At 38.8% G+C, this 12,283-nt stretch overlaps 1 protein-coding gene across 1 annotated transcript in view; it reads right to left on the bottom strand.

Annotated features, from left to right (window-relative positions):
• The window catches only part of CCDC170 (coiled-coil domain containing 170), a 132,012-nt gene that overhangs the window by 65,477 nt on the left and 54,252 nt on the right, over positions 1-12,283 (bottom strand). The gene's annotated exons all lie outside the window — the stretch shown is intronic.

The following is a 12,283-nucleotide window of genomic DNA, read 5'->3' as shown; positions in this document are numbered from 1 at the left end:
GATATGATTATTACACATTGCATGGCTGTATCAAAATATCTCATGTACCCCATAAATGTACACACCCACTATGTACCCACACACTTTTTAAAAAAAAATTTAATAAATAAAAATTAAAATAATTTTTACTTTAAAAAAAGACTACAAAGTAACTAGTTAACAACACTATGACAGAAACAAAACCTCATATATCAACAATAACTTTGACCATAAATGGCCTAAATGCTCCACTTAAAAGAAGTAGAGTGGTAAATTGGATTAAAAAGCAAGACCCTACATTCTCTTTCCTCTAGAGACCCATCTTGCATGTAATAACACACACAGGCTTAAAGTAAAGGGATGGAGAAATACCCATCACACAAATGGAAAACAGAAAAGAGCAAAAGTTGCTATTCTTGTATCAGATAAAACAGAATTTAAACCTACAACAGTAAGAAGAAAAAGAAAAGAACTACATGATGGTAAAGGACTCAATTCAACAAGATTTAACTATCCTAAATATATATGCACACAGATTCAGAGCACCCAGATTTATAAAATACTACTATTAATAGATCTAAGAAAAGAGATAGCCATACAATAATCATGGGAAACTTCAACACCACATTGACAGCAATAGTCAGATCATTAAGTCAGAAAACTAACAAAGAAGGTCTGGACTTAAACTGGACTTTCAACAAAATGGACCTCACAGACATCTATAGAATACTGCACCCCACAACCACAGAATGTATATTTTTCTCATCTGCAAATAGAACATTCTCTAAAATTGAACACATGCCTTAGTCATAAAGCAAGTCTCAATAAATTTAAAAAGAAACTAAATCATATCAAGCATCTTCTCTGACCACAGCGGAATAAAATTAGAAATCAACACCAAGAAAAACTCCCAAAACCACACAAGCACATGGAAACTAAACAACCTACTTCTTAATGACTTTTGAGTAAACAATGAGATTAAAGCAGGATTTAAAAATTCATTGAATTGAATTAAAATAAAGATACAACATATCAAAACCTCTGGGATACAGCAAAAGTAGTGTTAAGAGGAAAGTATATAGTGCTAAATGCATACATCAAAAACAGAAAGATCTCAAATTAACAACCTAATATCACACCTAAGGGAACTACAAAAACAAGAACAAACTTAACCCAAAGCTAATAGAAGAAATAACTAAGATCAGAACAGAACTAAATAAAATTCAGAGCCAAAAAAATATAAAAGGATGAACAACATAAAAAGTTTCTTTTTTGAAAGATAAACCAAATTGACAGACCACTAGCCAAGTTAACCAAGAAAAAAAGAACCAGAGAAGCACAATCAGAAATGACAAAGGTGGCATTACAACTGATAACACAGAAATACAAAAGATCCTCAGAGATGACTATGAACATTTCTATGTATCCGAAAATCCTAGCCAGAGAAATCAGACAAGAGAAAGAAATAAATGACATCCAAATTGGAAAAGAGAAAGTTAAATTGTCCTTCTTTGCAGACAACATGATCTTATATTTAGGAAAGTCAAAGACTCCAAAAAAAACTCTTGAAACTTATAAATAAATTCAGTAAAGTAGCAGAATACAAAATAAACATACAAAAATCAGTAGTGTTTCTATACACTAACAATGAACTACCTGAAAAAGAAATCAAGAAGGTAATCCCATCTGCAGTACCAACAAAAACATAAAATAATTTATAAATTTAACCAAGGAAAGGAAAGACTTCTACAAGGAAAACTACAAAACACTGATGAAAGAAATTAAAGAGGACACAAACAAATGAAAAGACATCTCATGCTCATGGATCAGAATAATTAATGTTGTTGGCTGGGCACAGTGGCTTATGCCTGTAATCCCAGCACTTTGGGAGGTCAGGGCAGGTGGATCACTTGAGGCCAGAAGTTCAAGACCAGCCTGGCCAACATGGCAAAATCCTGTCTCTACTAAAAATACAAAAATTAGCCTGGCATGGTGGCATGTGCCTGTTGTCCCAGCTACTCAGGAAGCTGGGCACGAGAATCGCTTGAACCTGGGAGGTGGAAGTTGCAGTGAGCCAAGATCACACCACTGCACTCCGGCCTGGGAGACAGAGCAAGATTCTGTCTCGGAAAAAAAAAAAAAAAAAAAGATAAATTAATGTTAAATGACCACATTACCCAAAGCAGTCTACAGATTAACTGTAATCCCTATCGAAACATTAATGTTATTTTTCATAGAAATAGAAAAAAATCATAAAATTTCTATTGATCCACAAAAGACCTTAAGTAGCCAAGGCAATCCTGAGCAAAAAGAACAAAGCTGGAGGCATCATACTAACTGACTTCAAAATATATTTCAAGGCTATAATAAACAAAACAGCAGGATATTGGTATGAAATAGACACATAGACTAAATGGAACAGAATAAAGAAACTAGAAATAAATCCATATAATTATAGCCATCTGATTTTCAACAATGGTGCCAAGCATATACATTGGGGTAAAAGAGAGCCTCTTTAATAAATGGTGTCAGGAAAACTAGACATCCATATGCAGAAGAATGAAACTAGGTCACTATCTTTCTCATCATACACAAAAATCAATTCAAGATGGATTAATGAGTTAAACCTAAAACTATAAAACTACTAGAATAAAATGTAGAAGAAACACTTCAAGACATTGGCTAGGAAAATATTTTATGGCTAAGATCTCAACAGCACAGGCAACAAAAACAAAAGTAGGCAAATGGGACTATATTAAACTAAAAAGCCTCTATACAGCACAAGGAACAATCAACAGAGTGAAGAAACAACCTGCTGAATGGGAGAAAATATTTGCAAACTATTTATCCAACAAGGGACTAATATCCAGAATACATACAGGAACTCAAGCAACTCAACAGTAAAAAAAAAAAAACAAAAAACTAATCTCAATAAAAAGTGGGCAAGGACTTGAATAGACATGAATAGAACATGAATAGACATGAATAGGACATGAATAGAAGTTCACGAAAGACATACAAATGGCAAAAGGTTTATTTATTTATTTATTTAAGATAGAGTCTCCCTCTGTCACCAGGCTGGAGTGCAGTGGTGCAATCTCGGCTCAGTGCAACCTCCACCTCCCAAGCTCAAGCGATTCTCCTGCTTCAGCCTCCCGAGTAGCTGGGATTACAAGTGTATATCACCACATGCAGCTGATTTTTTGTGTTTTTAGCAGAGATGGAGTTTGGCCATGTTGGCCAGGCTGGTCTCAAACTCCTGACTCAGGTGATCCACCCACCTCGGCCTCCCAAAGTGCTGGGATTTGTCCCAAAAGGTATGTTTTTAAAATGCTCAACATCACTAATCATCAGGGAAATGCAAATCAAAACCACAATGAGGTATCATCTAACCCCAGTTAGAATGGCTATTATTAAAAAGACAAAAACAAATAAACAAAAATAACAGATGCTGGCAAGGATACAGAGAAGAGGTAACTTTTGTAACACTGTGGTGGGAATGTAAATTAGTATGGCCACTATGGAACACAGTATGGAGATTTCTCAAAAAACTAAAAATGTAAATACCACACACCCAGCAATCCCACTACTGAGTATTTATCCAAAGGAAAGGACATGAGCATAACAAAGAGATTCCTGCACACTCATGTTTACTGCAGCACTAGTCACAATAGCAAATATATGGAATCAACCCAAGTGTCCACCAACGGATGAATGGATTTTTTTTTTTTTTTTGAGACAGAATCTCGCTCTGTCACCCAAGCTGCAGTGCAGTGGCGTGATCTCGGCTCACTGCAACCTCTGCCTCCTGGGTTCACGCCATTCTCCTGCCTCAGCCTCCTGAGTAGCTGGGACTACAGGCACCCGCCACCACACCTGGCTAATTTTTTGTATTTTTTAGTAGAGACGGGGTTCCACCGTGTTAGCCAGAATGGTCTCGATCTCCTGACATTGTGATCCACCCGCCTTGGCCTCCCAAAGTGCTGGGATTACAGGTGTGAGCCACCACACCAGGCCTGAATAGATTTTTTTAATGTGGTATATATACATAATGGAATACTATTAAACCACTAAAAAATGAAATCATGTAATTTGCAGGAACATGGATGGAATGAGAGGTCATTATGTTGAGTGAAATAAGCCAGGCCCAGAAAGACAAATATCACATGTTCTCACTCATATGCAGGAACTAAAAGAGTTGACTCATAGAGTTAGAGAATAGAAAAATAGATTCCAGAGACTGGGAAGGGTAAGTGGGTGGGAAGAGGGATGAAGAGAGATTGGTTAATGGATACAAGCATACAGTTAGACAGAAGAAATAAGCTTTAATGTTCATCAGCAGAGTAGGGTGACTATAGTTAACAATGTATTGTATATTTTGAAATAGCTAGAAGAGAGGACTTGAAATGTTCCCAACACATAGAAATGATAAATAGTTGAGGTGATGAAGACCTTAAATACCTTGACTTGATCCTTACACATTCTATGAGTGTAACAAAATAGTACATGTACCCGTTAAATACATCCAAGTATCGTGTAGCAATAAAAAATAAAAAAAGTAGGAGGCATGAAATTCTTCATATTTCATAGCAGAAAGTCTTTGCCAAATACTGCCTCAAATTGATGAATCAGGAATAAAATTGTATTACTTTAAAGTTTTAGTTTTTTGTTTGTTTGATTTTGTTTTCAGACAGGGTCTCACTTTGTCACCCAGGCTGGAGTGCAGCGGCTCAATCTCAGCTCACTACAACCTCCACCTCCCAGGTTCAAGTGACTCTCATGCCTCAGCCTCCCAATAGCTGGGATTACAGGCATGCACTACCATGCCCAGCTAATTTTTGTGCTTTTGGTAGAGATGGGGTTTCACCATGTTGACCAGGCTGGTCTTGAACTTCTGGCCTCAAGTGATCTGCCTGCCTCAGCCTCCCAAAATGCTGGGATTACAGGCATGAGCCACCATGGCTGGCCACTTTAAAGTCTTAATGGTAATTTTCAAAAGAACTAAAAAAGAGAAACAGTTAAAACAAGTCATTTTGTAGGAGTCTTATAAATAGCTTTTCTTTTTATTATAGAGATGGGGATCTCACTATGTTGCCCAGGGTGGCCTTGAACTCCTGGCCTCAAGTGATCCTCCAGCCTCAGCCTCCCAAAGTGTTGAGATTACAGGCATATGCCACCATCCCCAACCCAACTTTAATTTTTTATAATATGGGCAGATATTATTTGGTGTTTATTTTCATTTTAATTCCTCACCCACGGACTAGAACTCCCCCAACCTCACAGGCAATAAGAAGGAGGGTTCAAGTAAGAAAAGTTTGAAAGATCTAAGGCTGTTTAGCCAGAAGAAGGACTTAGAAATCCATAATAAATGTCCTTAACCACTGGAAAGGTGGCCATAAAAAAAGGGATTTTCATTTATTCAGCGAAGTTTCACAAGTGAGTACCAGGATGAGGAGTTGAATTATAGAGACTCTAATCCTGACTTGCTACAATACGGAACTGCCAAACAATTAGAACTTCACAAAGATGAGACGGACCTCCTTATACACTAGTGAGTTCCCCGTTTCTAGAAGAGTTAAAGGAAAGGTTGAACATTAGCTAGTCAGGGAAATTGTTTTAAAACATGATTCTTATTTCACATAGAGAGTTAGATGATCTAGATTCTAAATGGCCTGAAGGTCACTTCCAACTTTATGATTCTAGAATTGTAAAGAGATCTGTAATTTCTTTAGTAGTCTATCTCATCTAGTCATTTCTTACTTCCAGGAACTATTTCCACATGACTATAAATTAATCTCATGTTTATTGTATCCCTAGGTAAAAGTAAATAACTAGGAAAGGGAAATGAAAACACTGAACACCAATTGTGTGCCAGACACATACTAAGTATTTTATGTATATTTTATCATTTAATTCTAACATAATAGTAAGAGAGCCTTATTTTCCCATTTTACAGATTTTAAAAACTAAGGTCCAGGCTGAGCATGGTGGCTCACGCCTGTAATCCCAGCACTTTGGGAGGCCGAGGCAGGCAGATCACGAGGTCAGGAGTTCGAGACCAGCCTGGCCAACATAGTGAAACCCCATCTCTACTAAAAATACAAAAATTAGCTGGGCATGATGGTATGTGCCTGTAGTCCCAGCTACTCGGGAGGCTGAGGCAGGAGAATCGTTTGAACCCAGGAGGCAGAGGTTGCAGTGAGCCGAGGTCACGCCACTGCACTACAGCCTGGGCAACAGAGCGAGACTCTGTCTCACAGAAAAAAAACAAACAAACAAACTGAGGTCCAAAGAGATCAAGATACGTGCCTGCAATCACATAGCCGAATGATTCTGGAGCCAGGATAAAAACACAAGCAGCCTAATTAAAGAGCCTAGCTTCTTAACCGGTCTGTGCAGTGTCTCTCTCTCTCTCTCTTTTTTTTTTGAGACAGAGTCTAGCTTTGTCGCCCAGGCTGGAGTGCAGTGGTGCCATCTCAGCTCACTGCAACCTCTGCCTCCCAGGTTCAAGCGATTCTTCTGCCTCAGCCTCCCAAGTAACTGGGATTACGGGCGCCCACCACATGCTTGGCTAATTTTTGTATTTTTAGTAGAGACGGGGTTTTGCCGTGTTGGTCAGGCTGGTCTCAAACTCCTGACCTCAAGTTATCTGCTCACCTTGGCCTCCCAAAGTGCTGGGATTACAAGCATGAGCCACTGCACCTGGCCTGTGCAGTGTCTCTCTTACATACTCCACTGTAAGCTAACAAAAAAGGCAGAACTGACATCATTGCAAATCCAGGCCTGCCTGACTCTAATACCACTTTATTTCCTAGCTTTAATTCTTGCGAGTAGAATTAAATGCAACATGGAAGTTTAGTTTCTGATCTCAGTGATTTTAACTTCTGTACTTCATAGGAAATGCGTGTGTGGCTTGCCCAGGCAAAATGACTACTTCCCTCAACAGTAGGTTATTTCAAGAAAACCAAGGGAAAAAGTACCAACCTTTGGTAGTTTTTAAGACATACTTCAGTATGAACTACTAAAATCTTTTCAAGTAATATATTTATCATATATATGACAAATCACTTGGATTTTTATTTGCGAAATTTTCTTGAAGGAACTGAAGTAGAGTCTTCGAGCAAATCAGAAAAGCTGAGTTCTGTAGAAACCACACCCTAGCCCTGTGGCTACTTCTACTTCTGCAGTCCTTCTGGACTTCACTAATAAAGTAAGTTTCCTACCTCAAAAACAGAGCTTTAGAAAGCATTATGAAGACTCTTCCTGAGGCTGTTAATGTGTCAGTAAAACCACTTGATGGTATTTTTAAGTAGTAAATCTTTGGGAGTCACAATCCTATGAAAAAAGTACTTTATTAAAGACCTCAAGTTTTTTTATTGCCCATATAATTTTTTTTTACAATTTTTATGATTTTGGCAGGAACTTCATCCCAAAGTGAATGTGTTTCCAAAGTCTGAATAACATTGCATCAGTCATTTACAAGTGAAGACGCTTATATAAGAAGAGGAATAAGTTCTGGTTTTTGAATGTGCTGTTACAACACATTTTCTTAATCATTTCCTACTACTGATCTCTAGAGATGCATTTTTATAAATAAATATTAAATTCTTCCTAATAGTCAAGTCTTTTTTAACCCCTCTTCTCCCCCCAATATTCAAATCTTGATAATTTAATAACTACTAGTTATAATTGAATTAAAATTACTCACTGAGGATATTTGCATGGCTATTTATTGTTGTTGTTCCACTGACTAATAAATAGTTTCTGGCATCAGACTTGAATGTAGGATGTAGCTGTGAATATATATGGAAAGAGGATTATTGCTGAAGGTACAATAACGTAATGATCTGGGTTCAAATCCTAGCTTTGCCATTTAACAGCTGTGTGAACTTGAGCAAAGTGAATAACCTCTCTGATCGTTAGCACAATGACTGTGCCAATGCTAAGTATTCAATAAATGAGCATTGATAAATCATCGGTTTTGGTTTCTAAGCACCATTCCCCAGTATTAGGAACCAAAGCTCTTTAAAGAATTGGCTGGTAGGCCGGGCACAGTGGCTCATGCCTGTAATCCCAGCACTTTGGGAGGCCAAGGTGGGTGGATCACTTGAAGTCAGGAGTTCGAGACCAGCCTGGCCAACATGGTGAAACCTCTGTCTACTAAAAATACAAAAAATTAGCTGAGCGTAGTGGCACGTGCCTGTAATCCCAGCTACTAGGGAGGCTGAGGCAGGAGAATCAGTTGAACCTGGGAGGCAGAGGTTGCAGTGAGCTGAGATCGCGCCACTGCACTCCAGCCTGGGAGACAGAATGAGACTCTGTCTCAAAAAAAAAAAAAGAATTGGCTAGTTTGGCTGGTTTTAGTTCAGTGGCCTGAATATCGCAAGAGAGCCTGTGATGACTTCTTCAGCCAGAGATCAAGGAAGACTTGAGAGACGAAAGGACTCATGCTACAAGGTCACAGGGTACATCCTGAAGGAGCTTCTGCTGGACAAATTTGGAGAATTTGGAGCACTGAAAGAGAATAATTGATTACAACACAGTAAATAAATAAAAACCCCTGTGCCCATAGAATTGAAAACAGAAGGAAAGAAAATAAAGAAAGCTTTTCTTTACAGAAGACTACTGCCTAATAGATGGGAGGAATGACAAAATTAGAATATTATCACTTTGCCACCCATGATGTAATAGTTAATCCAGACAAGAATCGGTGGATGCTAACATCACTAGGTAAAGTCAGAGGGAACAGGAATAACCTGATAATGATCACCCCATAGAAACTTAACTGCAGAAGAGAAAAAATGTACCCTTACACCAAAGAGATTGGTAGTTAAACTTAGTGTCATCAGCAATGGAACACTCTAACATTATTTGCCTTCTAATAGAATGCAATATGAAATATAATATATAATATTCTTGCCAAAAGCCTTAACCTGAATCCAATCCAGCCTCTAGATCCAACTTTTAAGTTTACAGGATATAGAGAAACAAGTTAAACCACACAGTGAAGAAACAATCAGGTCACTGCTCTGGACTCTCCAACATGTCAATGCTATTTAAAACAACAACAACAACAAAAACTGACACTAATCAACAAATGCAGTGAATTAACCTAGGTAAGATCCCAATTTGGGGAAGAAAACTGCTGTAAAAGACATTCTTGTAGCAAGTGGTGAAATTTGAATGTAGAATGATACTAGATTATTATTAGCTAAGCCAAACTTGGTGGCTTAAAACAACAAACATTGATTATCTCACAGTTTCTATGCGTCAGGAATCTCGGCACGACTTTGCTGGTGGTGGTTCTGGCTCAGGGGCTCTCCTAAGGTTAGGGCCAAGCTGTTGAGCAGGGTTGCAGTCCTCCCCAGGATTGACCAGAGGAGGATTCCCTACTGGGCTCACTCACATGGTAGCTGACAGGCCTCAGGTCGTTACCACATGGGCCTCCCGAGAGATGGCTGAGTGTCTTCACCACATGGTAGCTGACTTCCTTCTCCCTAGACCTACCTCACAACATGGCCCCTGGCTTCCCTCAAGAGCAAGTGACTCCAGAGAGATCAATAGAGTGTATTTAAGACAGAAGCCACAGCCTTTTTATAACCTAATATCAAAAGTGATATCCATCATTTCTGACATATTCTATTCACTAGAAGGGAATCACTAAGTCCAGACCATGCTCAAGCGGAAGCATATAAAAAAATGTGTGTGCTTGAAAACCACCACCGATGGTATTGGGCATTATAGTTAACTTTCACATGCAGCAGTGGTATTGTGGTTACATAGGGCAATGTCCTTATTCTTAGGATAAATATGCTGACATAGTTAGAGGCAATACATATGAAGTCTGCAACTTATTTTCAAGTGGTTCTGCAAATATATCTATGTTTATGTAACAATAAATAAACAATAACAAATATATATTGTTTATGTAAAATAATAAAGCAAATAAAACAAAATGCTAGTCATTGTTGCATCTGGGTAGACGGTGGGTGGGTGATCATTGTCATATTCCTTCACTCTTTCTATATATTTGAAATTTTTTAAAAGACAATGTTGGTGAAAAATAATGGAAAGTTATTAGGGTGATGCCATTAAAAGTCATTGCAAAAACCGCAATTACTTTTGCACCAACCTAATATTATGGACTGATTTGTGTCTTCCCCAAAATTCATATTTTGAAGTCCTAACCCCCAATGTGATGATATTTGTGGGTGGGGCCTTTGGGAGGTGATTAGGTTCAGATGAAGTTTTGAGGGTGGGGACCTCACTATGGGATTAGTGCCCTTAGAAGGAGAGACATCATAGCACTTTAGCTTGCTTGCTCTCTCTGTGACATGTGAGGACACAGGGAGAAGGCAGCCATCTACATGCAGGATGAGGGCCCTCACCAGAACCTGACCGTGCTGGCACCCTGATCCTGGATTTCCCAGCCTCAAGATTTGTGAGAAATACATTTGTGTTGTTTAAGCCACCCAGTCTATGGTACTGTATTATGGCAGCCCAAGCTGACAATGAGGGCATTGACAACAATAATAAACTTTGCACTTTCCACAGAGTTAATGTGTCAGGAGAATAAAGCTAGTGGTGCGAAGGGCCTTTTGATGCAGGGAATTAATTGAAAATAGAAACTATCATCATGACTGTGCTTTCCAACTTCCCATCTCACCTCAGTGTGGCTGTCACTAGACAGAGAAGGCCCAAAAGAAATTCCTGAAAAGGCAACTCCTTCTCCTACACCCACCAATTCCCCAGGCCCCTCCTCAGCCTGTGGGCCACCACTAGCCCTTCATCCCCAAGGAGGCTCCCTTTATCAGCATCAGTCCTTAACTGATCTTAAATTCCATCTGCTGGGCCACTGCCATTCACTTTTTTCCTATGTACTTTTATTAACTGATTGTATAAGTTCGTTTTTGCTTTTGGAAATGGATCATTATTATTAATCCCATAATAAATTTCTTTATCACAAAATTATAATTAAGGGATTATGCAGTGTTAAAAAATATATATGGTATTAAACAGCTCAAATAGGTTGCAGATCATTTGAAAAGATCAGTCAATTCATTGTGTAAATAAAAGTTCACAATTCAGTCACTTCCCTTTGGCAATATCTGTCAGAATTACAAGGTCCATGTCCTTTGGCCCAGTGAGTCTACTTCTTGGATTTTGTCTTACTGATACATCCTCCCACATGAAGAATGATATAAGATTACTCATAATAGCTGTATTGATAATAATGTATAGTATATTGCCACTTGTATTAAAAAAATAAATAAAAAGAGAAACATATAGTGTGCAGAGTGTGTCAACATTTGTGTTAAAAAGAAATTAAAAGAATATGTATATATGTGTGTAAAATATTTCCAGAAGAGTATATAAGAAATCACTGGGGCAGGGCTCAATGGCTCATGCCTATAATCCCAGCACTTTGGAAGGCCCAAGTGGAGGATCACTTGAGGCCAGGAGTTTAGGACCAGCCTGGGCAACATAGCGAGACCCCATCTCTACAAAAAATTTTTTAAAAGAAAGAAATTGTTAACAGAGAGGTTGCCTCTGAAGAGAACTGGGTGGCTGTGGAGTGGGGTATGGGGAACATGTTTCACCATATACTCTTGTACATTTAGAATTTTGTTTCTTGTAAATATATTACCTATTTGTTCAAATATATTAAATTTAAACTTTTTAAGATCCTATAATTTAACTAAAGTAAGACATCTTCTCTACAAATTCTTTACTTTTAAATGTTTTGTATTCCTTTTTTCCAATTATTAAAAAAAATGTGGCCGGGCACAGTGGCTCACACCTGTAATTCCAGCACTTTGAGAGGCCAAGGCAGGTAGATCACTTGAGGCCAGGAGTCGAGACCAGCCTGGCTAACATGGTGAAACCCTGTCTCTATTAAACAAAAGTTAGGCCAGCCACGGTGGCTCACGCCTGTAATTCTACAACTCTGGGAGGCTGAGGCGGGCGGATCACAAGGTCAGGAGATCGAGACCATCCTGGCTAACACAGTGAAACCCAGTCTCTACTAAAAATACAAAAAAACAAAATTAGCCAGGCGTGGTGGTGGGCACCTGTAGTCCCAGCTACTTGGGAGGGTGAGGTGGGAGAATGGCATGAACCAGGGAGGCGGAGCTTCAGTGAGCCAAGATAGCACCACTGCACTCCAGCCTGGGCAACAGAGTGAGACACCGTCCAAAACAAAACAAACAAACAAAAAAAAAAAAAACTAGCTGGGCATGGTGGTGGTGCATGTAGTCCCAGCTACTTGGGTGACTGAGGCAGGAGAATTGCTTGAACCAGGGAG

The sequence above is a fragment of the Pongo abelii genome, chromosome 5 (assembly GCF_028885655.2).
Source record: "Pongo abelii isolate AG06213 chromosome 5, NHGRI_mPonAbe1-v2.0_pri, whole genome shotgun sequence".
Lineage (NCBI taxonomy): Eukaryota > Metazoa > Chordata > Mammalia > Primates > Hominidae > Pongo > Pongo abelii.
The sequence above is the reverse complement of the archived record's forward strand: the minus strand, read 5'-3'. Positions and strand labels throughout refer to the sequence as shown.